Source organism: Anser cygnoides, chromosome 1 (assembly GCF_040182565.1).
Source record: "Anser cygnoides isolate HZ-2024a breed goose chromosome 1, Taihu_goose_T2T_genome, whole genome shotgun sequence".
Lineage (NCBI taxonomy): Eukaryota > Metazoa > Chordata > Aves > Anseriformes > Anatidae > Anser > Anser cygnoides.
Genome location: NC_089873.1, coordinates 179,387,992 through 179,414,537, shown reverse-complemented (window position 1 = coordinate 179,414,537; position 26,546 = coordinate 179,387,992). Strand labels below are relative to the sequence as shown.

The following is a 26,546-nucleotide window of genomic DNA, read 5'->3' as shown; positions in this document are numbered from 1 at the left end:
AATTATGTACCATAAGCCTTCAAAAAAAATTCTGCAATTACCTATCTATTCACTTCTCTGTTAAGAGATTTTGTGTCGAGGAGTGCACATGCAAAACAGGAAGGAAAATAATGATCAGATTTAAACTTAACTAAAAGGCATTTTCTCAGCTGGAGTTTAGAAAAAGTGATTCCATAAATGCAGAATTTTGTGTTGAATCCTTGATAATGTCTGGAATAATGTAGCATACAGCATAACATAATAATGACAAGAGAAAATAAATAATAATAGTAAAACAAAAACAAAACAAAACAAAAAACACATTCTTTAAACTTAGTTGATTCAGTGTAGGTACATTTTTCATTTTGGTATTGTTTCTGTTTTACACAAAGTATATTTTAAAGACATCTTAGATGTTTAACTGCATTGAGATCATGCATTATACTCTTTGTCCTTTGCAGAAGAAAACATACCTGCCAGAAGCACATAATTTAATAAAGAAAATATCATTATAACTAGATTTTAGTGACATTACAATCACGAAACTCAGGCAAGGGGTCAGCCAGCCAGATTGTTTCTACTGGGTATTTGAAAACTGTGGGCTGCTGTTATTTTCAGCTACATAGTAATTTAATTTTAGTGTGGAAAATAAATTGGAGTTTTAAAGGGAGGCTATTCTTTTGTATCTAAAAGCTGCAGATGCTGGTGTGGAATTGCTTGTTGCCAAAACTAGCTATGAGTATATTTAGTCTGAGAGAAAAAGATTGGGTTGATAGTTCAGAGGTCGAAAAACCCTCTGTGACAAATAAGTTCAATTTACCATCAGCGTAGGGTCTTCTCTGTCGTCCTGTTCTTGTGCCTTTATTCTCCGTTATATTATTTTCCTGTTATTGTGTCCTTTAGGGAATGGGCTTTGCAAGCTGTTCAGTCTCTGAATGGGTTCAATCCTTGGCTTCCGTGGAGACCACTGAGAAGGGTGTCACTTGTGCAGGCAGTTTTGTGAGGAGACAACTCACTAATAAGACACATACTCAGACAACCGGCTTGATTCGTGTAGGCCCCTGAGCAGCTATCAGAAGCTAATTGTAATGCTTATTAAAGACAGCTTAGCAGGGATGTGAAAATGGCAGGCAGAGCTTTGCTATTATCTGCACCAGCTCTCTGCCCTCTTACTCAGCAGCTCTGCTCTCTGGGCCTATTCAGGGACAGAGATGCTAATTTTCTAAAAGGAAAAGAAAAAAAAAAAAGAAAAAAAAAAGAAAAAAAAGGTCCCAAACCACTGTTACTTGGCAGTTCTGTAAAACCAGCCTAGCCTGGGAAAGCTGACAGAGGCTCTTTATGTTGCATTTGCATCACATGCCAGTCTTTTTGGTGCAAATCTGGTTGCAGGACCACTAAGCAGGTTGTACCTTCTTCGCAGTCTGCAGGTGAGCATCACAAAGGTGTTTCTGAGGCAAACTGGGAGGCACAGCTGTGAGATCCTTTATTAGTGGTGGTAACAAAGAAAAGAGAGCCCCAGAAAAGTACAGCTTAACAAAAATATTCCAGTTTAAGCATTTCATTGTCATCTCTTATCTTTTGCAACGTCTCCTCCCCACCTCCTCCCACCTCCTTCCATTTTTCCTGTGAAAACTGAGCAAGCATGGTATGGAAATCAGGGACACAACGAATGTCAAACTCAACATGCCATATCCTTAAACTCTCTGTCAGAGTAAAAATACAGTTTGAGGCTTTGCATCCTGTTATTCCTCATGCAAACTACCACTGCAGACAAGCACTTTGCCTGTGGTAAACGCTCTTGTTCAGAGCAGATGTTTCCCTCAATTAGCATTTTTTCAACTATTTAGCAAGTACATTCTATTAAAATATTTTAATTTATGCAGAAATTATGTTATTAAATTTACAAATTCTTTTTATAGGACACATCCTATAGTTTCAAGCTAATAATTTTCTGTCAGTAACTGTTACCATGGGCCGGAGAGTATTCCTCTAATAAGAAATCTCTGCATTCTTTTTTCTAACAGTGAGGCATTTGCTTCTTTCATGTATTTCTCATAAGCATGATGATTGCATTTTTGATATCCTCCACACAAAGGAGGATGCTTAACATTTAAGACACTTGACAGTTTTTGGAAAACATGGAGATGTAGATTTTAGTCTGGAAAGTTTTGCATACATGTAATAACTCCTTTGTTCTTTATTCTATTCTGTTCAACTAACTTTCCTCCTTCCAAAACCAGAGCCTTATGGATAGATAAGACAGCCTTTCTCTCCTTACCCTTCCATCTGTTCAGACCATTTTCACAGACCCTGCAGATGCAGTTCTGCCCTGCCCTGGTGTTACTCTTCCCCTCTATGTTGCCTGAAATGGACTGTGTAGCTTAAGAAATCCATATATAGGAGTTATAGTGTATTATAGTGCATTATAGTGTTATTTCTGACAACACTTTCATCTGTCAACTAAAATTAGCAGTTGCAAAGGCTAATGAAATTTTTCTCATGGCAGGCTCATGCAGTTGATAATGAAATGCCGAGTTTTTTATATCTAGGTTGTCGGCAGGAATCCAGCTCAGGTTACGAGTGACCGACAGTTGCTACCATCTACTGGCTGTTTGTGATCCTGTGTGAAACAACAGGGCATTGAGACTCCTTCCTGGTCCTGTCGGCCCAGTCGTGGACAAATGGCTTCTGTCTGGTTGGCAATCTGACCAAAAGCTTGTTGGGATTGGCACCCAACAAGGGAGGTAACACTTTCATGAGTCCTTTGAGTAGGTCTTTGGCTCCTGTATCATGTAAGTGTTTTTCTCCTGCTATCTAACATAATGTCTCTTGTTTACTTTAGATGAGCACTGCTGTGTTTAGGAGTGTGCCAGCTAATCACTGCCGAACTGTGATTTTATGCAAAGCAGTGCTTGTCTCCCTTGAGTACTAAAATTCAGTATCCCATTAGTTAACCTGTGTTTAACCATCTCTTTTTAATGGCCTTTCACAGTGCTGGCAAAACCACAAGTCTTAAAGACATACTGAATAAAAAAATTGCAACTTTCATCAAGGTTAGACTTGAAAGATATTAAATTAGTTGGGAAGATCCTAAAATGGCTAAGCAGTAAAGTAGATAATCTCTTTTCATAAGCAATAAATATATTCACTTTATAATGAATATAGAGTAGAAATGTCTACTACCATGACACTATCTGTTTTTCAGGATTTTCAGAAGATTTGACATGATTTAATTGATTTTTTTTTTTTTACTATGTAGTAATAGGCAGAGTTTAACTTACTTTCTTTCTTTCTTTCTTTCTTTCTTTCTTTCTTTCTTTCTTTCTTTCTTTCTTTCTTCCTTTCTTTCTATTTCTTTTTCTTTCTTTCTTTCTTCTTTCTTTCTTTCTTTCTTTCTCTCTCTCTCTCTTTCTCTCTTTCTCTCTTTCTCTCTTTTTCTTTCTTTCCATTGCTCTAATCTGGATATATGCATATTTATTTTTCATGCTTATGATTTTGAGAATTAGTGATTAAAACTAATATAAAAATGGTTTATTGCATTAACTCCAACTCTTCCACATTCCTTCCTTTAATTGTTATCTTAATGCCAGAAAATGCAAGGAGGACAATGCCATTTGGCTTTTCCTTTCACATCTCCTACATGTAGCCTTCCTAGACCTCAAAGTGGAGTGGCTTTGTCTAGTTGCCCAGTCCTTGTCAGCTACTGTTGAAAGAGAGGTTCTAAAAGTAGACTAGCAAGTGACAATAAGATGGCAGTGTATTTGCAAAATGTAATAGATTATAGCTCTACCCATCACCTAAAGGGAAGGCACAGAGGCAGCAATGACAGAATGACAGTAGAGTTTACAGAAGCCCAAATTCCAAATAGCATCGTAACATTTGACATTCCCCAATACAGTAAAATCCAGCAAGATTGAAAGTAACCTCAGACATCTTGTAAATTTAGGTCAAAGCAATATCAATATGAAACTTTTAGATAGCTATGGTGCTACTGTTGATTTGATGCTATGATGATGATATTACATGGTGTCTATCTGGCCATGGGCAGTTATCTTAATAATAGGAACTCTAGACCAGCTATAGTGCTTTCCTATCCAAACCAATAATAATATCTACCACCACAATGGAAGAAGTAATGTCTTCTCGACAAAAAGTACTAGGTGGAATTCTCTGGCTTCTTTGAAAGAAATCAGGCTAAATATCTGACATATTCTTTTACCTGAATCTCAATGAAGTCTACAGAAACTAAGCAGACCTAATATCCTCTCTGCTTAGTCTGATCCATCCCTCCAAGCTTAACACATGAACACACAGAGGTCACGGTGGGAATTGTTGTAGAGTTGATGTATTTGTTGCCCATGTAGTAACTTCCAACCTATGTAGTTTAATAGTAAAATAAGAACAGGAAGGTAAATTATGTTCTTCTGATACTTGGGTCATAAACTGACTTTTTTTTTTTTAACCAGTTCAAGATGAAAAATTATCGTGAACCTGTCACTTTTACTGAGCAATGGGATGATTTGCTCCGTTAGTTCCTTTTAACAACTCTTAACATGCTGTGGTCAGCCATGTGACCATGTAAGTGGTCATCACTATGCAGTCCCTAAGATGACCTAAATTAGTAGTTTTGTATAGAGCTATTTAAGCAACTGGGCCTTCAGCAGCTGTATCTATACTCTGACAGAGCTGATCCTAGATCCTTGACCTATTTGTCCCTTTACAAGGACATCTTAAAGCCTAGCTGGCCAAGTGCACTGGCCCTTGCAGTAATCCAGAATTTCTCATGCCATTCTGAACTAAGGTGTGCAGACCTGCTGTTGAACGGTGAATGGATTTGATCCTGTGTCTGTTCTGACTACATCTATCTGATCAGTAAAATGAGATTCAGCTCCAGCTAAAGATGACTAACTGTAGGTGTCTAAATGAAGGTATCAGCTATAATCTTACTATAGTCCTATTGCAGGTATTTACTTCAGCACTATCTGAGGCACTTTCTAGGCACTACTGAATGCAATGGCTGGGAAGTGAATTCAGGTGCCCACACATTGACTCACTGATGTTTTAGATTACCCAAAATATCTTCCTTGGTTTTCCTGTACAACTATGGAAAGTTATTGCTCTATTGTATGTCCTCTGTCCTATCTGTCATCTCCATGTGTCTTCCACACTATAGGGCATCTTAAACTTAACTCCTTGTATGTGTGTAACTAAAATAAGTCAAAATCTCCACTGACCATATGTGAAACTGATATATACAGGTCACAGGCAGACATCTGAGGTACCTAAACATTCGAGTCTACTGCCATTTGAGATGCCTTAGGATTCAGGACCTGACTGTCCTGGATACTGTAGGTTGCCTCAAATGTCACTGTGTCCTTTTGTTTAGTCAACGGCACCCTGGTCCTAAATTCAGATGTCTTAGTCTCAGGTTGAGTCATACCACAAAGGAGTGATACAGTTACCTTAAACATAAGTTTTCTTTCATGTTAGATACCCTAGGGTAACCCTGACATCTGCAGAGGTATAATACATATTCCACAGGATTTTTAGATGTGAGAGCTTTTGGAGTGGCAGCTGGAGAGAGAGATACCCTCAAGGTGTAATGTGACAATATAAACTTATGTTCAGGTGACTGAATTGAGCCTTTAGTAACCAGAAGCAGGGTTCTCAGGAGAAGTTAATAGTGACTTCCCCATCTCCAGCACTTACTCTCTATTTCATTGTAATTTCTTCCGAGTTCTCCCATGCTTTTGTCAGCTAATTCTCTTATCCTTGTTCCATCAGGGGCTGGAAAAAGGAAGAGATTTCACCATTCAATAAGAAAATAAGGATAGTGCTACATTGCTGGGTACTGCCAGGATGGCTTCCAAGCAAGCTGGTTTAGATGTGCATACTCCCCACATTCCAGGCAGAGCCAGAGTGGTTGGAGTCCCATGAAAGTTTGCCAGTGTGGACTACATAGATGTGTGTGTGTGTGTATGGGTGCTTTATTTGTGTCACCTGCTTCACTCGGAAAGGAGTATTCTGCTGCTTAGATTTTGGGAGGTCAGATGTGTTTCATTCCATTCACAGTCTGAAGTGGTCCGCCAGGTTAGGTAATGAACCATAAGGGATGTCAGCAGTGAAAATAGAAGTGCTGCTTGTACTTTTATTCCTTTGATGATTTTATTTTATTTTTTTTCCTGAGCCTGACTGACTGGGGTGAGCAAAGTAGGTAAGATAGAAATGGTTATGGAAGTATCAGGAGAGCTGGATAATAACAGTGCCTGAATTATCTGTTGGAGGCATTCTCTTCTTATTTACTATATGATCATCAGTTAAAAGCCATACTTGATCTGTCACTCTGTGTCCATTTACAGACAAAACTGGTAGCTCATTTTGTCTTTTGAAATCTATTTGGACAGAGGACTGAAACATTTTTTTTTTGATGAGGGGCTTGTCACACTTACTCATGTCTTTGTCATTCCAAGCAAGATTTCTGCAACATGTTCTGCTTTAAAGAGATTTATAAATGTCTGCTAGAAGAGAATGTCAGCAGCTCATCTTTTTTGGGGTGGTCACTAAATATTATTCCAACATTGCTCTTCTGGCATTTCACTCTGATTTCCAGTTTAACACCATGTGAACCAGAGTTATTTATGACTTTGCAAGCCTCAAGTATACAACAGCTCAAGAGAGAAGTCTTTTTCCTGTGAGAAATCCTGATAGGAAAGAAAGTTGTAACCAAGAACAGATTTATTTTGAGGAGGGAAATGAAAGTGTTTTTTTTTTTTTTTTTTTTTTTTTTTTTTTTTGTGGTGATAGGTCATGTAGGACAGGGATAATTTTACATAGAAACAGTTTTTGTGACAGTGGAGTCATCCTGCCTACATGCAAATGCAGTCAGCTTGACACCAGGAGTTTGTTATGTGTACAAGTATTCAGCTACAAAATATGTTTTGGGTGTATGGTTTTGTTCTCATCTCTGACTTGCCTTCCTCTCACTATTAGAATTAAGTTCAGAGGTGGTGACAGGGAAATTCCTAGTGCTGGAATAACAACAGAGCTATATCAAACTTGAATGACTGCCTGTAAAGGCAGAACAACACTGGACAAAAACGAACAAAACAAACAAACAACTTGTGAAGGGATAAAGGAAGTGAGAAGCTTAGCTTCATACCTTGGGTGCCAAGAAAGAGGAAATTTGGTTGTGGCACTGGAGGTGTGAGTCTGAGAAACTCTACCTATGAGAGAGAAATGTGCAATTCTGAGCAGATGCGAAGCTGTACAGTAAACAGCTGCACAAGCCTGCAGAACCTGTATAGGCCTACAGAAGCAGAAAAATGTATATAGATAGATTTTCCTTTGTCTATCTGACACAACCTTTTCCTTCAGAAACTCATTTTGATGGGATATTTTCAACAAGCTCTGCCTGGTTAATTTAAGAGAGAGGAACATCAACACCTTCTGTGCCTGTTATTATGCCCAGCCTTCTACTTCTGTAGGCAATGATGCCAGAGACGTCTGCTCAGAAATATGTGAACTGCTTTCCTCCATACATTTTGATTATGAATCATGTGGAATTAACTTTACTGGAACATCTCTGGAAGAAGTTACCCTCCCTATGACACAAATATCATCTGCTCAGTCCAGGGTACTATGCAAAGGACGCTTGTATATAGTATTTGTTCTTTGAAGTACTGCTCTGGCAGTTGCCACTCTCTGGAAACCGTTTTGTATGCTTCTCCATTGCAGAAATATTATGTTCAGATAGTATGGTGCTGAGTGTCTGTTTGAATGTACGTTAAAACACACAAATAAGCAAATTAATTATCTTTGGTTGTTACCAAATTCTGCCTTTAGTTCCCCACCATGGGGGAAAAAAAAGTTCACAGAGTGTTTTACAGAGTAAAAAATGCCCATGTATTTTATGAGAAAACATTTTCCACTTTGAAAACATAAAAAACCCTACACACTTGCATTAAACCTGGCTTAAGGTTTATAACATATGACAGTCTTTAAAAAGGGAATATATCTGGAGGTTTTCGTGACTTCATAAAAATACCCATTACACATGCTGAAAGTGCTGCACATTAGATACTCTTGTCTTGGAATGTAATTGCCTTAAAGGTGTAAAGGACCCTGAGCTTAACAATTCCCCCAGCATGTCTATTCTCCATTTCTGTTCTACAGAAGAAGCTAGAAGGATGTGGTATCATCAAAGAGGCATGTGTTGGGAGAGGGAAGAGCTAATCCTTAAATAGTTGTGCCCTGCATCTCAACTAAGGAATGAAAATCTTGCGAAGGGATTTCCTGAAATCTTACATACGCTGTATCCCTCAGCCTATTAAATGTTATAATTGTTGCACTAAGATAAGAGGTGCCTCCAAAGTAATCCATGCTGGGTGGCCCTAGGTAAGAAATTATTTATTAATATCCCAGAGTAATGCCATGCAGTGTTAGTGATGGAAATTTGGCAAACCAACTCTACTTCTGTCAGATGAGTGAAACAGCCACTTCACTCAAGGCTGGATGACAGACAGATGTAGAGATCATTGTATTAGGGAAATAAGAAGAGATGGCTTGTGATAAGGCTGGTGACTGAGAGAGATGGCAAAAAAGAAAGAGAAGAGGGTGGTGAGTACTTTCTCATCCAGACAATTTTACTGTCATAAATGTCTGATGAGTCTTTCTCCTGTAATCCATATTCCACTTACATAGCTACAAAATATTATTAATTCATATTATTAATATTTAGTACTGGCTTTGAATTTGTCAAAATGAATTGGGTTGGTGGACTGGTTTTAAAGAATCTCTACAGTCTGTTTTACATGGACTGGTATGAGCTTGCATAAAAAGTGGAAAAGGGTGGAGTAGAATTGAAATAATTTGCTTAAATGGAAAAAGTAGAAATCATAGGTGATAACTGGTGATTATTTTTTGTTACCAGTTAAATTATTTGGAAAATACGTGATAGTTGTCCTAAAGTTAGCATAAATTTGGGTCAAGAGTGATAATCTGGCAAAACAGAGAAACAGCTTTTCCTCAGCAGTATAGAGTCATGCAGCATTTGCTCAGTTTCTGGGAGATATAGGACTGAGTACCTGAGCTGTACTGAAACAATTTCAATTTCTCCTGATGCCCCCAGGGAAAGTCCCTCCTGGTAAGCTACTTGGGTCTGGGCTGGGAGTTCTTGTCTTCTGTTAGATAATGTGACATTTTTTATATCATCCTCCCAGTATTCAAGTGCGGTAACTTCTAGGACAGAAGATAATTCTTCTTGTGGCTTGGAGGAAAACGTTGCAGGAGACTCTGACACTTGGTGATAAGGGGATGACACAAATGACACACATTGATGACACAGATGGTCCTGGATTGTTTGGCCATGATAAATCAGTCAGAAGATGGCCTTGATCTTGACTGTCTTGCTGGTTAGATAGCCCTCACCAGCGGTGTTTTGGGGAAGGATGTGCAGTTTAATATCCTTTCTAGAACTGTTCCACTTTATGAAGCAGACATTAAGATGGTGTACTGCTAACAACACATGGAACAATGTTGCAATGGAGCTCTAAATCCTAACTTGATCCAGGCTGTGGGTCTAGGAGATGTGGCTTCAACTACTACTAGCAATAGAAGACTCGTATCCAAATCCTGGCTTCAGGCCTTTGTGCTAATGGGTAAGAGGAAAATCCATGTCACATGGCAATTTTGTGAATTTGTCTCTCTCCCTTCAGTGGCAGAGGGTTTCATACTCATTTGGTGTGTCCAAAGCACTCTTATTCTCTGTTGAGTGGAATACTATACACTGAAAAAGCATTTTCCATTTCATTTTTAGTTCCTCTTGGGGTGAAGAACTGAAAGACATTCCAAACAGTTGGAAATGAGGCCTTTTTTAGTTTTGTTTTCTTTGCTGAGTGACCTGAGAAATCAATTACTCACACTGCCTGCTCTGGGTGCAGCCCTAGTTCTTGGCAGTACAGCAGACCTTGCTGTGAAGTCCCACTGAAGAAAAGTCACTGGCATCCTAGAGCATATTGACTGCTGTGAAAATCCTACTGTGCCTGAGGGCAGAAGCATCTCTGCATTTCCTTCGTGAAGCATTTCTTCACACAGGACTGCGGGATGCTCTCTGTGCACTCTTGCTGCTTGGACCCATGCTAAGGTTTACTAAATGAAAGCAGATCAGAAGATCTGAACGTTACAGGCAATAACATGCTAGGGCAAAAAGGGCTTTATGAATGTCTTAGTGTCAGGGTGCAACCAGAGATGCTTGGCAGGGAAGAGAAGCCAGGATGAAGGTTAGCAGAGCGTCCTCTTTGACAAAAGCACAGTTCCATGGTGTCCCATGACAGGCCAGCAGAGCAGGGACAAGGATCAAGGGTTGTCTGTGAGCCCAGGGACCACCAGACATACCTGCAGTGATGAGGCAACACCAAGGCCAAGACAGGAAGTCAAGTCAGCAGGTCAGGCTCAGCAAGGTACAAGGTTTGGTACAGGCATATCTACAGTGTAAAGTTGTACAGGAAAAATACAAATGTTTGAGTACTTCTGTAGATGTTCCCCTCCTCCCACCCAGTACCCTCCAATATCAAGAAGGAAGATCTGCTAGATGGAAAAAGAAGACATAAATATAGTTTAGATGTTATAAAAATGAAAGGAAAATAGAGAAGTTCATAGCCGTATATATATATAAATTAGCAAAGGAAACAGACTATTGACAAAATAAGTTAAAGGTGTCTGTGAAATATCTACATGTACATCAGCAAAGGAATAAAAATAGCAACATTACTAATCATGACCCCAAAGGTAGACAGGTATGATTGTAATTCTTTTCCATACTCAGAGAGTCTGGATGATCTGTTAGCATCAGATGCTGAAAGACTACCGCTTAAACAGGAGAAGCCAGATGTTATTAGGTATAAAGTGTTTGTCCCTTATTCTGTCCTTTACAGAATCCAGGTGGATACATAAGCTCCCTTCTCTGTGTGTGAGCAAAGCAAAGTGCCTCGGGCTGGAGTCCAAACCTGTCCATGGACTGAGTCGGGAAACTCTAAGCAAATGAATGAACTTGTGCCCTTCCCCATGCTCCCACAGCGGAGCTGCAGATTTCAGGGAATTACCCTGCGCTCACTTTGCCGTGAAGTGAGCTGGAATCCTTATAGCTATAAAAACCTTGTTCTTGTGTTGAGGGAAAAAAAACCAACAACAACAACAACAAAAAAAAACAGTCAGAAGATGCACTCTCTCTGCCAATTTTCTACATAATAATGTAGCTGTTAGATTACTCACTTGGAGAAAAGGACATTTTCAGAGCTCACCTCTATGTGAAGGAGTCTAGCACACATCTTCTACTGATCTGGAAAGTGTAAACTGAGTTGCCGACTATAATGAATAATGTCTGGTGATGTTTGTGGATAAACACCATTTAACCATACTCTAGATGTAAATGAAGAAGAAAATAGTCCTGAGAACAGGCCATAACCCAGAAATGCTTCTGGATGCAGGTGAGCTACCTACCAGCTTGGTTACACAGTTCGTGTCTTGTTTTCTTCCCTCTTCCTCTCCTCTACCCTGCATAAAGATTTTATTTATTTCTGAACTCTGCAGGTTGAAGAAATCCCTCTCTCTGTGACACCTACCCAGCACCCTGACAAGTCTGTACTCCAGAGCTAGGGCATTCTAAGGATGGCAGGAGATGAAGTACTGACATTAATGTCTATGCTGAATTCTTTGCCTTATGATATCCCCTGAAGGGTTGTTTTCATGCTGTATGAAGGCAGAGGCCTCTCACGTACTTAGGACTTCACCAGAGCACAAGAGGAGACAAATGGAAAAGGTTCCAGGAGTCAGCCCCATCCTCACCCTGCATCCCAGTGGCTGTGTGAGTCTTGCTAGAGATATGAGGGTGACATGAGCAGGTAACCAGTCTTTGAGAAGATGGAGGGAAGACAAATCATCATTTCCTATTGACTGTTGCTGCTGTCTGTGAAGCTAGTGAAGGGATTCATTTTTTTCCTGTCTCTCTCTACAGGCTTTCTTGTTCCTCACTGATCATGTGTGCAGACCCAGCTGCCTCATGGTGATGGCAGCAGGGCTGGAGGAGGTGATGAGGACCTCTAGGCAGGGCTGTGCAGAAGATGTCTGTGGCTGCTAGTGATGAAAGGAGGATGTGGAAAGAAGGAGAGGTACCCATCAGCTGGATGTAGCTGTTGTCTAACTCCAGGCACTTTGTAAATGAAAGTATCCATTTTTGTTTATTTTTTTAGTTATTTTTCTGATTTCAGTTTTCATGTAGATACTTCAAATGTCCTTATGCCCATAATGAAATGGTTTCTATTCTTCCAGTAACTAAGAATAAGGCATGGTGACAATAAGCATGACTTAGAACAACCTCATGGTTCTCATTCTCAACACAGCCATGGATGGGGGAAACAAAGGTAAATTAGACTGTTTAGGAGGCTGCTTTCCCTAACATCTGCCTTTTTTTTTTTTTTTTTTTGGTCTGGCTCCAGCTGGCTCTCCCATGCTTCATATGCTCATATGCTTCAGGCATTCAATTCAGGGACCTCATGACAATGGAGGCTGTTCCGAGTAAATAGTCTTACCCACAGGCCACATTCACCTGTTCCAACCTTGGTATTTTATGCAGTTACCATGAAGACTCTGGTGCAGTTTGACATAGCACTGGAGAGATAACACAGGTTCCTTTATTGAGGTCATGGGGCAAGTAGGAAGCACAATACTTTCTACTCTTGGTGGAGCAGCACACGATGGATCCCACAGTTTGCATCTAAAAAGTCAGACAAAACTCAGTTTTGTATACAAGTAATTACTTCATTATACATCATGGCATGTATTCCTAATGATCTTTTCCCATGCTTCTATCATGATTTTTGTAATTGGCTCATTACTTTAGCCCTGTGCTCAGCATGCACTCGGGTGCCAATCATTACCATCACCATGTGTTCAGTTCAAGCTATGTATCTTTGAGTGCCATATTTGGTTGTTTTCTGGTCCCTACACACTATTTATACAATACCACATATGTTTTCTGGAGCCCTCTGATGAAATGCAGACATACTGCTTGTTAGGCTATTGTCTAGCTGCTAATCAGTAGCAATTCCCAGATGCCCTTCAGTGGCAGAGTTACAATAATTAGCCTTTCTGGTTTTCTGGTCTGTGTAGTCTGTAACTTCATCCTTCACTGATGCTGGCCCTTGGCCTGTTAAAGGAAACAGGACCCACAGATGAAAATTAGGGTGAGGTTGCAAGAAATTATTTAATGATTGTAATCCTCACTAAGGGTTTTATGCATTGACTAGTGCTTCGTGAGCACAGAGTAAGTATTCTAATGAATCAAAACCAAATATTTATGTGAGACAAGTAATTAGATGTGAGTGAATTAAAGAGCCTATTAAACCATCTAGATAGTTCAAAGGATTGGTATAAACTTTGAAGGGTTAATGACATCAGTTAAAATCTGACCTTAGGCAATAGTCATTAGATATTGTCGTCACCTGATTGCTACCTGGGAGGCTAAGGTGAAATGAGTCAATGATTGCTTTTGTGTTTATAGCTAATTTTAGAGAAGTTTTTTTTTCCAGGTGTTTTTAATCTTTCAAATACATTCCCAGCAGAAAGATGGAATTTTAGATCATTTTGTCTCCATCAATGTTCATTTAAATTCAAATTGGAGTGTATTGTATATGAGAAAGCTTGTGTTTCTGTGACAAATTATATGTCTTCCAATGATTAAAAAAGAAGTTGAGATTCTGAAGTAGATGATTTAAAAGGAAAGGGAAAAAATCCTATGAAAATTCCTCTGAAATCCACAAGAATGTTTTATACAGAGTGCAGACAGATATAGGATGTTTTTTTAAAAAAAAGAACAAACGACTAAGAGAAACCTGCTTATGAGAAATCTTTGGCAGCAGAAAAAAAAAATTACTTCTAATTTTGAACCCCCAGCAATTAAGAAACCAAGTCCTCAAACAAGCAAGAAACTTTGAAGAAGGCAGGCATTATACAATCAAGTTTTATTGAGTTAGAATGAAATTAAATTAAAGTGGGTGGAAGTTGACTCTTGTTTTGCAAAAACTGATGTTTACTGCTGTCATAGCTGAGAATAAATTTCAAAGTCAAAGACAGCTGCATTCAACCACAGACAGTCTAACAAGTTGTGAATATACCTCCCAGCTAAAAAAACCCTGCAGTTTGTGACCCAGTACTAAACTTAGCAGGAAGTTACCCTAGCCAGGAGATTAAGTGCTTTTGAGTGATGTTATTCATTCCTCCTTTCAAAACTCTGCCATTGGTTCAGCAGAGATGTGATTAAGCAAAGAAGGCAGGTAGCACTGGAATGCTAGAGCCTACTTTGGTTCCTTGCTTTCTGAAGACTGGGCTTCAAACTCCAGCTTCTCCACTTTTAGAAAGAGGTGGGTGCAGAGCTGCTTGGAGCAGAGCTTTTCTGCCACAGGTACCAGTGGAACACCATATAAGAAGACTACTAGGAAACGTGATGCAAAAGAAGAAGTAGTCTGTTTTAGGTTCCTTATGGACTAGGATGTGCTTAGATCCTTTGTTGGGCAATGTGGTTTTGACTTACAGCCTTATATTCTGGGCACCAACACAGAGCATGGAAAAAAATGGATACCCAAGAAAGGAGTCTGAAGAAGTCAGAAAGTTTAGTGAGAAACTTCCTAAGAGAAGCATTAGGAGGTGTTTCCAAATGGAGGGAAGCCAGTTTTTCTCTCCATCACAGAGTGATAAACCACCTCCTATAGCTAAGTCCCTTATCCCCAGTAGCATTTCACTGGAAAATAAAGCAGCAGTCTGATACATGATAGTTAATCATCTGGAGGTCAGGGGCCAGATTTTGTCTTTATCTATGAAGTCTTCAACCTAAGTTACCCACCTCTCTGATGAATGTTGTAATCAGGAGTCTGTAGGTACTGGCCGGTTAGCGTCTTCTCTCTCAAAGCTGCTCTGTTTGATACAGGCTATTTAAGTATTCATTCAAGCAGAGGCTGCATCAGAGCAAGCCTCCCAGGTGAGTCTTCCAACCACCAAGCTACAACATTTCCCTCTCTCTGGCCTAATGAATATTTAAGATATGATAGTGATGACAGCCATAGAAAAGCCCATGAGAAAATTAATTCTGTCTTCATAGCAGGGTTTGAACAGTGTACCGTAAATAAAGCACTAGGGCCACACACTGAATGTGGAGGATAAAAGAAAATGCTGAATAGCTTACTCATTAAGCGAGCACCATCCAGCATGAACACAGAATGAGGCAAGAACTGGGTGGAAAAATAGTATGTCATCAAGTAATTAAAGACTATGGCACAATGCATATGCATAAGGGACTGAATTAATGTTTTCAGGAGATCTTAATTTTGGCATTTACTAGTACTGGAGTGCTTGACTTTGCAATCTGAGCAATATTCTTTCAGTGTATCTTTTTGTGTGGATAAGTCTAACATAAAAAGGAACTGAGTGAGCCTCACAAAGACCTTAAAAAGCCTATTCCTTTTTCTTCTGCCACAATTGCCTCTGAATAAGAAATTATGGTAGCTGGCTGAGAATCATAATCAAACAGTGAAAACTAAGTGTAGTGGATAATTATTACCACTGCATTTCCTCTGTAGGAATTATTTTCCTCATTTTCATTCCAAGCATTCTTTACTTCATAACTTTGCAGACTAACATGTAATGAATGTTACCAACAGGAGGTTTTTACAAAAACGTCTACTACAACAGCTGAAATTAAAGAAGGAGAGGGTGGGAGCATTTAAAGGGTGAGGTCTGGAGAAACAGCTAGAGTAGATGGCTAAATAATAAAAAGTAATAAAGACAGCAAATTTTGCTTGCTGCTCTGCTGATGAATTTTCCCAGGAGCAGATTGAAATATTTTAAAAACATATTCGTTATTCAAAATCATTTGTCAAGGGTCAAATTCTTTCCTGGTTACTCATAGTGAAGCAAGAAAAACCTGTCTATGGAACAAGCTGCTGCTGTATGTGAATAGACGTGAGGAAATCTGGTGAGGAAATCTGTTCCCAATTAATTTATGGAAATAATTCTCCATTTCATAAGCAAGTCTTTGTGTGTTTGTTATTCATAATATGAATAGTTTTGACTGATCTGTGAGTATCAGAAAACAATCAGAGAAATCAAATTAGAACAGAACATAGACGAATATTTGTACCAATGTGTCACAACATATTCGTCTATATTCTGTTCTAATTTGATTTCTCTGATTGTTTTCTGATACTCACAGCCTATCTTAACATTTCTCCCTTCTCTCCCTTCCCTGGAAACATTTTTTTATAGTAATCAGAGAAAGTAAACACAACAAGAACTAAAGTGAATTCACTTAGCCATCTACAAGACTCTGGGTGGTTTTTGTTTTTCTTAAATATTAGCCTAGTACTAGTGATTAATGACTGAGAAAAAAGTTACATTTAGGAAAATATGAGACAAGGAATGAGACTAGTCAGACAAGAAAACACACACATGCTATTGCTAAATTCTCTAATGGTTTAGAGTGAAAAGATAAAGGACATAAAAATTGTGTCTTGTAGCTAAAGCAAATATTATGCTTTATGAAAGACTTTTTATATTGATTCATTGGAAGACTTTTATCTTTTGGTAGCTTGCCAAGGAGTCGGTGTGGCACAATATTTCTTGCAGTCTACAATATATGTTTGTTTCCACTTTAGCAAAGGTGCTTTTAAATGTGACATTTGTGTGACTTGAGACACCTGACCCAATATTGTTATGATTTTTTTGCTGTCCTGCAGGTGTTCTGGGAGTGTTTTGAAGTCCTTTTGAAACAGAAGAACAACAGGGACTAAATTTTGATACTTTTTTTTTCTCACTCACACTGAAAAGACTAACCCTGGAAGAGTAAAGGCAAGTCCACAATCTGTCCAAAACACGGACTCTACAAGGAATCCATAGACATATTTTGTTTATTAGGTGAGTACAAGGTTTCTCCTCAGTTCTTTCTTGACTGACTTTGTAAAGGGGATTACCACTCAGCCATACCTGGCAGGTAGTTGTGAGATCCAGTTTGTAGTCATGGATCAGTTTGGGTTTAGCAGTTGCATTGACTACACAATGAAGTTTGTCTTGTTGAAGAGTAGTATGGATTTTTGGTAGTTTTGGAATTTCTGGGAAAATTGTACTTCATGCTTGGATTTGCCGTTATTGAGGAAAAATGCAGCAAAACCTTTTGCTTCCAGACCTGTCAGGAAAAGCTCAGTGGTATGTACTTTGGACCCTTTTGACATGTAAATCAGAATAGCAGCAGCAACAATTCTGCTGACTGTATCTTTATGTGGTAACTGACAGTTATTCAGGCCAGAATGCCCTGCACTGAAGAAGTGCTTAGGTCTGTCTAAACCGCAATGTATCCTATGAATTGCCATGTACTAAATATCTTTTGGGGATTTATTGGCGATAATTGTGTCTTTGGAATGGAAAGCTATTGCTATACATATTAGCTGGTGTGATAAGCTTGGAACAGCTGAAGTGGAAGACTGGGCCTCTGAAAGTGTCTTTTTGTTTAGTTTTGGGTCCATCATGTTTAATTTAGGTATCATCTGAGTGTATGGCTGTTGTGATTTAACTGAGATTAAAGACATCATTTTTTTTTTTTTTATCCAAGAGAACCATTTATTACTATGTCTACTTTGCTGTCTTTTGAAAGACAACTAGAGATCTATCTATGGCCTGTAGTTTATGTGGCACCATGTGGCTCGTGGGAGGAGCCCATCTCTAACAGATTTGCTTTTGGAACAACCCAGACCTGGGCAATGCTCTGTCAAAAAGACAGGGTTCTCCACTCACACTTGCTTCCTGATCCTCTAGTGCTAGCAGTATGGATACGTTTATTTGGGACCTAAAATATAAAAAACATAGACATTGTATATTAACACCCTATATTTATTGTATATTATATAATTATATATAATATAATTGTATATTAACACTGTGCTTGCAAAGGCTGAGTCAGGCAGTGGGTTGTGTTGCCTCTTGTCTCTTTTGCATCCCTGGTTTGCATAAACAGGGTTCAAGGACTGGGCTCATTGGTTCTATTTTCATGAGAAGTACAGATTAACATTTAGGCACCCAATCACAAATATGATGAACCAACTAATGAACTGAAATGTGAAGAATATTATTTTATTGTAATAACAGGTTCCAGTGGAAACTGACACTATCTTCAGAGAGTAGGTGGAGTAAAAACACCAGAAATTCAATTTTCTCCTAGAGTAATGGTGGCCCTAACAAAGGGAAAATACTTTGGATGTGAAAAGATGTAACAGAATGGTTGAGGTTGTCAGGAACCTCTGGAAGTTATCTAGCTGAAGCCCGCTGCTCAAGTAGGGCCATCTAGACACAGTTGCCCAGTATCATGTCCAGGCACCTTCTGAAGATCTCCAAGGAGGGAGAATCCATAACTTTTCTGAGCAACCTGTTTCAATGCTCTGTCACCTGCACAGTAAAAAAGTGTTCCCTGGTGTTTAGATGGAGCCTCTTGTGTTTCAGTTTGTGCCCATTGCCTCTTGTCCTGTCTCTGAGCAACACTGAAAAGAGCCTGGCTTTGTCATCTTTCCATCCTTCCTTCAGAACTTTATGTACAATGATGAGCTTTCCCCTGGGGCTTCTCTTCTCCAGGCTGAACTGTCCCAGCTCTCTCAGCATTTCCTCATAGGAAAGATGCTTCAGTCTCTTACTCATCTTTGTGGACCTCTGCTGGACTCTCTCCAGTGGTTCAGTCTCTGTTTGTACTGGGGAGCCCAGACCTGGACACAGTACTTTCAGGTGTGGCCTCACCAGAGCTAAGCAGAGGGGAAGGATCACCTCCCTTGACCTACTGGCAATGCTTTTCCTAATGCATCCCAGGATACCGTTAGCCTTCACTGTGGCAAGGGCACATTGCTGGCTCATGTTCAATTTGGTTGAAACAGGACCTTGTGCTTTCCAGCTGGGTGGCCCCCAGCATGTACTGGTGCCGGGGGTTGTTCCTCTCCAGGTGCAGGACTTTCCCTTTGATGAACGTCATGAGTTTCCTGTCAGCCAATTTCACTGGCCTGTCCAGGTCCACAACCCTCGGATATAACAGCCAGCTTCATGTCATCTGCAAACTGGCTGAGGGTACACTCTGCCCCAACATCCATAGATCGTTAATGAGTATATTGAACAGGACTGGATCCAGTACTGACTCTGAGGCACACCACTAATTACTGACTAGATTTTGTGCCACTGATCACCACCGTCTGGGCCTGGCCATTTAGCCAGTTTCCAATCCACCTCACTGTATGCTCATCCACCCCATACATCCTCAGCTTCTCTGTGAGGATCTTATGACACACATTGTCAAAAACCTTACTGAAGTCTAGGTAGACAATATCCTTTGCTCTTCACCTGTCTAACCAGGCCAGTCACTTCATCATATAAGATTATCGGGTTGGTCAAACATGACTTCCCTTTGGCGTACCCATGATGGCTATTCCTGATCCCCTTCCTCTCATTTATGTGCCTGGAAATGGTTTCCAGGATTAGTTGCTTCATCACCTTCCCAGGGATTGAGGTGAAGCTGACTGCTTGCAGTTCACTGGACCATCTTTCTTATTCTTTTTGAAGATAGAAGTGACATATGCTTTCCTTTAGTCCTCAGACACCTCTCCCAGTTGCCATAATCGTTCAAAGATAATTGAGTGTGGCCTCACAATAACATCAGCCAGCACCTCCAGTACTCATGGGTGAATCCTATTAAGGCCCATGGAATGTATGTCAAGTTTGCTTTAACGCTCTCTGTCCTGATGCTCTTCCATGAAGGGTATCTCTTCCTTGCTCTAGCATTCCCCCCTCATCTCTGGGACCTGTCATTCTTTAAGGCCAGTCTTGCTAGTAAAGACAGAGTAAAATAAAGCATTCAGTACCTCAGCCTTTTCCATGTCCTGTGTCACCAAGGTCCCTGCCCCATTCAGCAGCCCACATTTTCCCTACTCTCCCTTTTGTCACTTATGTTCTTCTGGTAGTCTCTGGAATACCTCACCAGATTGAATTCCATTTGGGCTTTGGCTTTCCTAACTGCAGGCTTGGACAGTGTCTCTGTATTTCTCCCATCCCTGCTTCTACTTTCTGTATACTTGCTTTTTTATGTTTGAATTTTGCTAGGAACTCCCTTTTCATCCTTGCTGGACTTCTTGGGATAGACTGCTCTTGAGATTGGAGGATGTGATTCTTGAATAGCAATCATCTTTCTTGGAATCCTCTTCCCTTTAACGCCTTATCCCATGGGACATTTTCAAACAGATTCCTGAATATTCTTTATAGTATCCATGCAAGGACTAGCCTTTCTTCTAAATCATTTCTATTATGCCAGAATTTTCAAATATGCAAACCTGTCTTTGGTAGGATAAAAGTGCAATGCTTTGTGCTGTTTGCCAAAAAGCCATTCACTACAATGTTTCCCAGCTTCCCTTACTCAAAATTCTGATGTCCCAGGAAATAAATATTTCTCTAACACAGGCTGATTGGCTACGTCAGCACCTGTAAGCGGAACAGAACAGCGACCATCCTTTGGCCCTGCGAATGTCACAGTTTGCACCCATACATCTACAACTACCCTTGAAGCCAGGCTGGCTGTGCCAGATATCTGTTGGGAATGGCCTCAGAGCACTGTTAATCTCTTCACAGCGCTGTGAAACAAAAGCTGCTCTGAGCCAAAAGTGTGCCAGAGAAAATGCTTATACAGTTTAATATGCTTGGGCTCATTTCCCTAGTCCACTTTCTTTTACTGATATTGATGTATCTGTGTTGTCTGAACAGTTGCTTTCCCCACAGAACAGTTTCATACAAGTTACTGCTACACAGTTTTGACTTTTTGTATCTGGCTTTATAAAAGAACCCAGAACTTGTAACATGGCATAGAAGTTACCCAGCACAGACAGACGTAGTTTAAAACCTTGGTCTCCCACTGTCCCCAAGTCTGTTAAAGCTGGAAGCTGGTCTGGGAATGGGGACTGATGATATCTTCTCATAGAACAAGAGCAACAGTACTTAATTTTTAATTTATAAAAGAGTCCACTGTTTACTCAGGAAGGGATGTGAAGCCTTTTGTATGTTTTTTTTTTTTTTTCTTTTTCCTTTTTTTTCTTTTCTTTCCACTTCATTTTAGATAAAGGCAAACCAAGCTGTTGTTCTTAAGCAAAGTAGTTTTACAAGCAAGCTCTCACAGGAATGAAGAGTTACTCCCGAATGTTTAGGCACTATTCTGTATAATTATGGATATTTTTTCCTTCCAAAAATATTTTTTTTTGAGAAGCTGACATTTCAAAGGCTTTCAATTCTGTGTGTCACTATCAAATAATCTTTTTTGTACTTGGCTGTTTATTATTGGATTGCAACAACGATAAAGCTCTAGGGGTTTTGTCTCCTTTGGTATGTTAATTAGCTATTTTGCCTTTGATCTTTTTCTTACTGAAAAGAGTGAAAAGCTATCTCGGTAGGGAATCTTACTGATGTACATTCATCCCCTCATTTCCATAATCTGAGGATCAGAGGGAGACAACAAATTTCACTGCTGAGTGAGGTTGCTATAGGCCTTAGTTATAATGTACTCCACTTCTAAATAATCCCACCACCATTTATATTTGGAATATTGAAGAGGAACCTCTGAGAAAAAGAAATGCAAAAATAATTAATTTTAAACAGCGAACTACCTTCATTAATTTAACTTTTTTTTTTCTTGAAGTTTTAGGCTCATGCATATGCCATAAGCTCTTTCTTTCTTGTATGCCTCTACACCTTTTTGCCTTTTTTTTTTCTCCCCCCCCCTCCCCTTTTTTTTCTTTCCTCTCTTTTTACTGTTGGCTTCTTGTACACCTTCATTTCTCACGGAAATAAAATATAGGCTAGATACAGAATAACTATTGATTGAACTTTTTAAGTAATAAATGTTAGGATAGTTTTCCTATGGAAATGATGAAAGTCCTGTAACTTGGGACCATTGCAGAACGATAGGGCGGGACTGTGGCGTGATGGGGAAGACACATGCACAGGTTCACACATATACATATTACACATCTTTCTGTCTCTCAAATTACTTCATCAAAAGCTGTCATCCTCATACAGTGTTACTTGAAAAACCTGAGTAAAAACATTTCAGTGACAGACAGAGGCAGATAGACCTGCTTTGTAGGACAATCCAGCAGTGGCAGAAGTATGGGCAAGATTATCTGCTAAAGACTTTCCAAACTGAGTTTCTCTGAGCAACTTTGTCAATTTCCACAAGAGATGGACAATGTACTTGGCAGTCTTCCTGCTGAGATTCTTACCACCTGGTGTTCTGTAATGGTGGGACCGGATCTTGATTGATGTTCGCATGATGTCATTTTAAAGAATATATTTAAAACGTGTAAGCTAAACCGTGCCCAGATAATATCCATTTCTCTCCAGTGAACAATTCATATTTGTATCAGATTGGTACTGGTGTTTTCTAAAATGAGATGGGACAAATGCTTCCCTCTCCCATGTGATACTGCATATGGAAGTGCGAAGAGCACCTAGTGCAGAGTACATAAAGTAATCTTGTCAGAGCACAATCATTGCAGCTGTTGCAGCTCACTGTAAAAATGGTTCACCTTTGTGCACATGCAAGAAGAGGTGCCAGGCTGTTCCCATAGCGTGTGTCACTTGCTGAGCGATGCACACCAGAACTGGCACTTTGCTTATGTGTAATCTGGGGCTGGAAGTTATTCTGTTGGTCTGCAATAAACAACCCAATTTATAAAACAGAGGTGTCTAATGCCATCTGAGGTGCCCATATGGGGCCGACGTGATGCATAGCTTATGAAAGGCACTTGTTCTTCTGGAGCAGCTGGAGCTGCTGTGGCATCTTTTACGGCATTTAGGCACTTCTGTTTAGGTGGCCAAACCTTGCTCTAAGACTGGGATTTAATGCCACATTTGGATCACTCTTGATCTCCTGGGCACACGCCTCTCACAGACCCCTGGGAATCATATTGTTCCCAAGGAGGCAGTGCATTGTTGCCTTACAGCTCCTCCATGTTATGGTCTGTGCTCTGGTGCTTCCAAAACGGAATCAAAACCAAGTGAAAACCATGTTGGAGCAGCTCTAAAGTCATTTCAGTGTTTATGCCTTCCTGCATGCTCCACAGCCACAGGATGCCACTTGTGACTGAAGCAGGTTAGTGCAGTGGTATGAAGAAACATTTTTTTTTTCTTCGCCTTAGTGAGATCTGTGTTGCTAATTTTCTAAATTCACTGCTTGCACAGCAACATCTTCCCCTCAAGCTCTTTTCCACTGTCTCTAAGGCTTAATCTTTTAAAACAGTGTCTGTCAACCAAAGGCAATGAGAAAAAGCAGGCAGGAAGATTTAGATCCTATTACAGTCTTATGCAATAAAATTCTTGTTCCCACAAGGATCAACAGTTCTGAGCAAGATTCAGGTGGTGTCCCCAGTGGTCTGTGTAATTACAGGAGGAAGGATTACTGCTTTCTGCCATGAGTTAGGCATCTAAGTCTAAGCTAGACACATGACCTTCCCTTTATAGTCAATGAAGAGAAATTGAAGTCTCCAAGGAGATTCATCATTTAAGACTGCTCTAATAAATCACTCTCTGGATGTACTGATTCCTGTCTATTGACTGTAAAAGGAGTCACAAATGATGAGCTTACCCCAACTTAGACTTTTATAAAGTCAATGAAATAAAGGCTCATATGGACCTGGGAGCAGTGGAGACTTTTCTCCTACTCTTCTGTCAGCCTCTACGTGCATACATGCAGTGGTATATACAAAATAATTATTTTTATTTTTAGAAATCTTTTACTGTTACACTACTTTCTCTATATTCAGATGGTGACCATCAAATGAAAATCAACAGTTTTCAGGAATATTTAAGAAATTCTGCTTTGCAATTGTATCTACCTTTAAGCCATGGTGATGGACAAATATGAACTCAGTTAAAGCAAACTGAATCAGGTACAGTGCAAAAAGCCCTGGGCAAGCTGAGTGGTTTTCTTTGTCCTGGCTGACTATCTCTTCAAGTACTCTGCTGTTTTATTTATGACCTCTTATCAGTTTTAAGTTTAAACTCTTCCCTCTTGACTGCTGTTCCTTCTTTGTGTTTTCTTTTCCTTTTTTTTTTCCTTTCTTTTCCTTCTTTCTTTCTTTTTTTTTTCTTTTTCTTTTTCTTTTTCTTTTTCTTTTTCTTTTTCTTTTTCTTTTTCTTTTTCTTTTTCTTTTTCTGTTTCTGTTTCTGTTTCTGTTTCTGTTTCTGTTTCTGCTTCTGCTTCTGCTTCTGCTTCTTTTTCTGTTTCTGCTTCTTTTTCTTTTTCCCTGTTTTAATTCCTTTCCTCTCATTTGGATGTCAGTCAGTTCCTGAACTCTCCAGGCTGAGGATCATCTAAAACAGATTTCCTTGACCTGAGTGGCTCTTCTCTGCACCACCAGATCTGCAGTGAGATCAATCCTCTTCCTGAGACCTGACCTCTGTAACATCTTTATCAGTGACCTAGAGGAGGTGATGAACTCATCAAATCTGCAGATGACACCAGACTGGGGGGCACCAGTAGATACAGTCAAGGGCAGAGCTGCCAACCGGACAGACCCAGACAGTCTGGAGGAATTGGCTGACAAAAATTCATGAAATTTGATTGGGACAAATACAAATCCCTGCACTTGGAAAAAAACAAACAAACAACAACAATGACAAAAAACAGTCAACAAAAAAACAAAATCCTTGCAGGGATGCAAGCTGGCTACTATCAGGTTCGGAGAAGCTCTGTGGAGAGGACCAGGAAGACTTGGTAGACAGCAAGCTGCACAAGAGCCCTGCAGCAAAATATTGAAAAAGCCACCAAGGCTATAAGACCAAGAACACAGCCAGTAAACGGAGGGAAGTTGTCATCCCCACCTACTCAGCATTCATCAGACCCCATCTAGATACAGCTACCAGTTTGGGGTCCCTGGTACAAGAAGACTATTGACAAGCTGGAGCAAGTTCAGCAGGGCCACCACAATGGTTGTTGGTGAAGCACTTACCTTTGGGGAGAGGCTGAGGAAGAGGGGTTTGTTCAGTCTGGAGAAGACATGGCTGAGGGAGGATGTCACAGGAGGTCATTGTGAAGACAGAGCCAGGCTCTTCACAGTGGTGTGTGGGAACATGATCAGATACAAGAGACATATGGTGAAACAAGGTAGGTTCAGACTGGATATAAATAGAAATTCTTTTCTGCCTGACAGCCCAGCAGTGGCAGAGGCTGGATGAGAGACCAACATTTCCATCCCTAGAAGCTTTCAAGATATGACTGGATACAGTTTTGAGCAACCTGCTCTGACCCCACAGCTGACACTGCTTGGAGCAATAAGTTGTACTAACAACCTCCTGAAGTCTCTCCTAAACTGAATTATCTTGTGACCCTATGATTTAACCTCAGTCCTTGCTTTGTATTTTTGCCTGAGCTAAATGGTAGTCCCTACATTTTGTTGATTTCTGATCTTGCAGCTTCTGGCCTCATGTTGCTGATTGACTTCCTGTCTTGACCTTGGACTCAACTTTATAAGCTTGATGTGCAATCACTAAACGCAGAACAGGCCACCGTCACCCGTTCAACTTTTTTCTTCTTCCTTGGGTACCATGGGACTCTGCTGCTGGATGGTGAATCACAGACGGATTGAATCACAGAGTGATAGAATAGAATCAGAAGTTGGAGGGCGTGTAAGATTAACAAGAAAGTTCATAGAATCATAGAATGGCTTGTGTTGGAAGAGACCTTAAAGATCACCTAGTTCCAACCCCCCTTCCATAGGCAGGGATGTCACCCACTAGATCAGGTTGCCCAGGGCCTTGTACGCTTCCAGCGATGGGGCATCCACAGCTTCTCTGGGCAACCTGTTTCAGTGCCTCATCACTCTCTGAGTGAAGAATTTCCTCCTAACATCTAATCTAAATGTACCCTCTTTTAGTTTAAAACCATTCCCCCTTGTCCTATCATTATCCGCCCAAGTAAAAAGTTGCTCTCCATCTTTTTATAACCCCTCTGTAAGTACTGCAAGGCCACCATGAGGTCTCCTCAGAGCCTTCTTTTCTCCAGGCTGAGCAACCCCAGCTCTCTCAGCCTGTCTTCATAGGAGAGGTGCTCCAACCCTCTGACCATCTTGGTGGCCCTTCTCTGGACCTGCCCTAACATGTCCACATCCTTCTTGCGCTGGGGCCCCAGCCCTGGATGCAACACTCCAGGTGGGGCCTCACGAGGGCAGAGCAGAAGGGGACAATCCCCTCCCTTCCCTGCTGCCCACCCCTCTGGTGGTGCAGCCCAGGACGCAGTTGGCCTGCTGGGCTGCAGGCACACACTGCTGGCTCCGGTCGAGGTTTCTGTCCACTAGAACCCCCAAGTCCTTCTCTGCAGGGCTGCTCTCAGTAAGTTCTTCTCCTGGTGTGTTCTCATGTCTGGGATTGCCCCAACCCAGGTGCAGCACATTGCACTTGACCTTGTTGAACCTTATAAGGTTCATGTGGGCCAACTTATCTAGCTTGTCCAGGTCCCT

The 26,546-nt window shown here is 40.3% G+C and overlaps 1 long non-coding RNA gene across 1 annotated transcript in view; it reads left to right on the top strand.

The window, feature by feature from the left end:
- The first annotated feature begins 16,519 nt into the window (after positions 1-16,519).
- The window catches only part of LOC106035031 (uncharacterized), a 43,528-nt gene continuing 33,501 nt past the window's right edge, over positions 16,520-26,546 (top strand). The window contains exon 1 of the long non-coding RNA XR_010827603.1: positions 16,520-16,938. This is a non-coding gene — a long non-coding RNA (uncharacterized lncRNA). The remainder of the gene's footprint in view (positions 16,939-26,546) is intronic.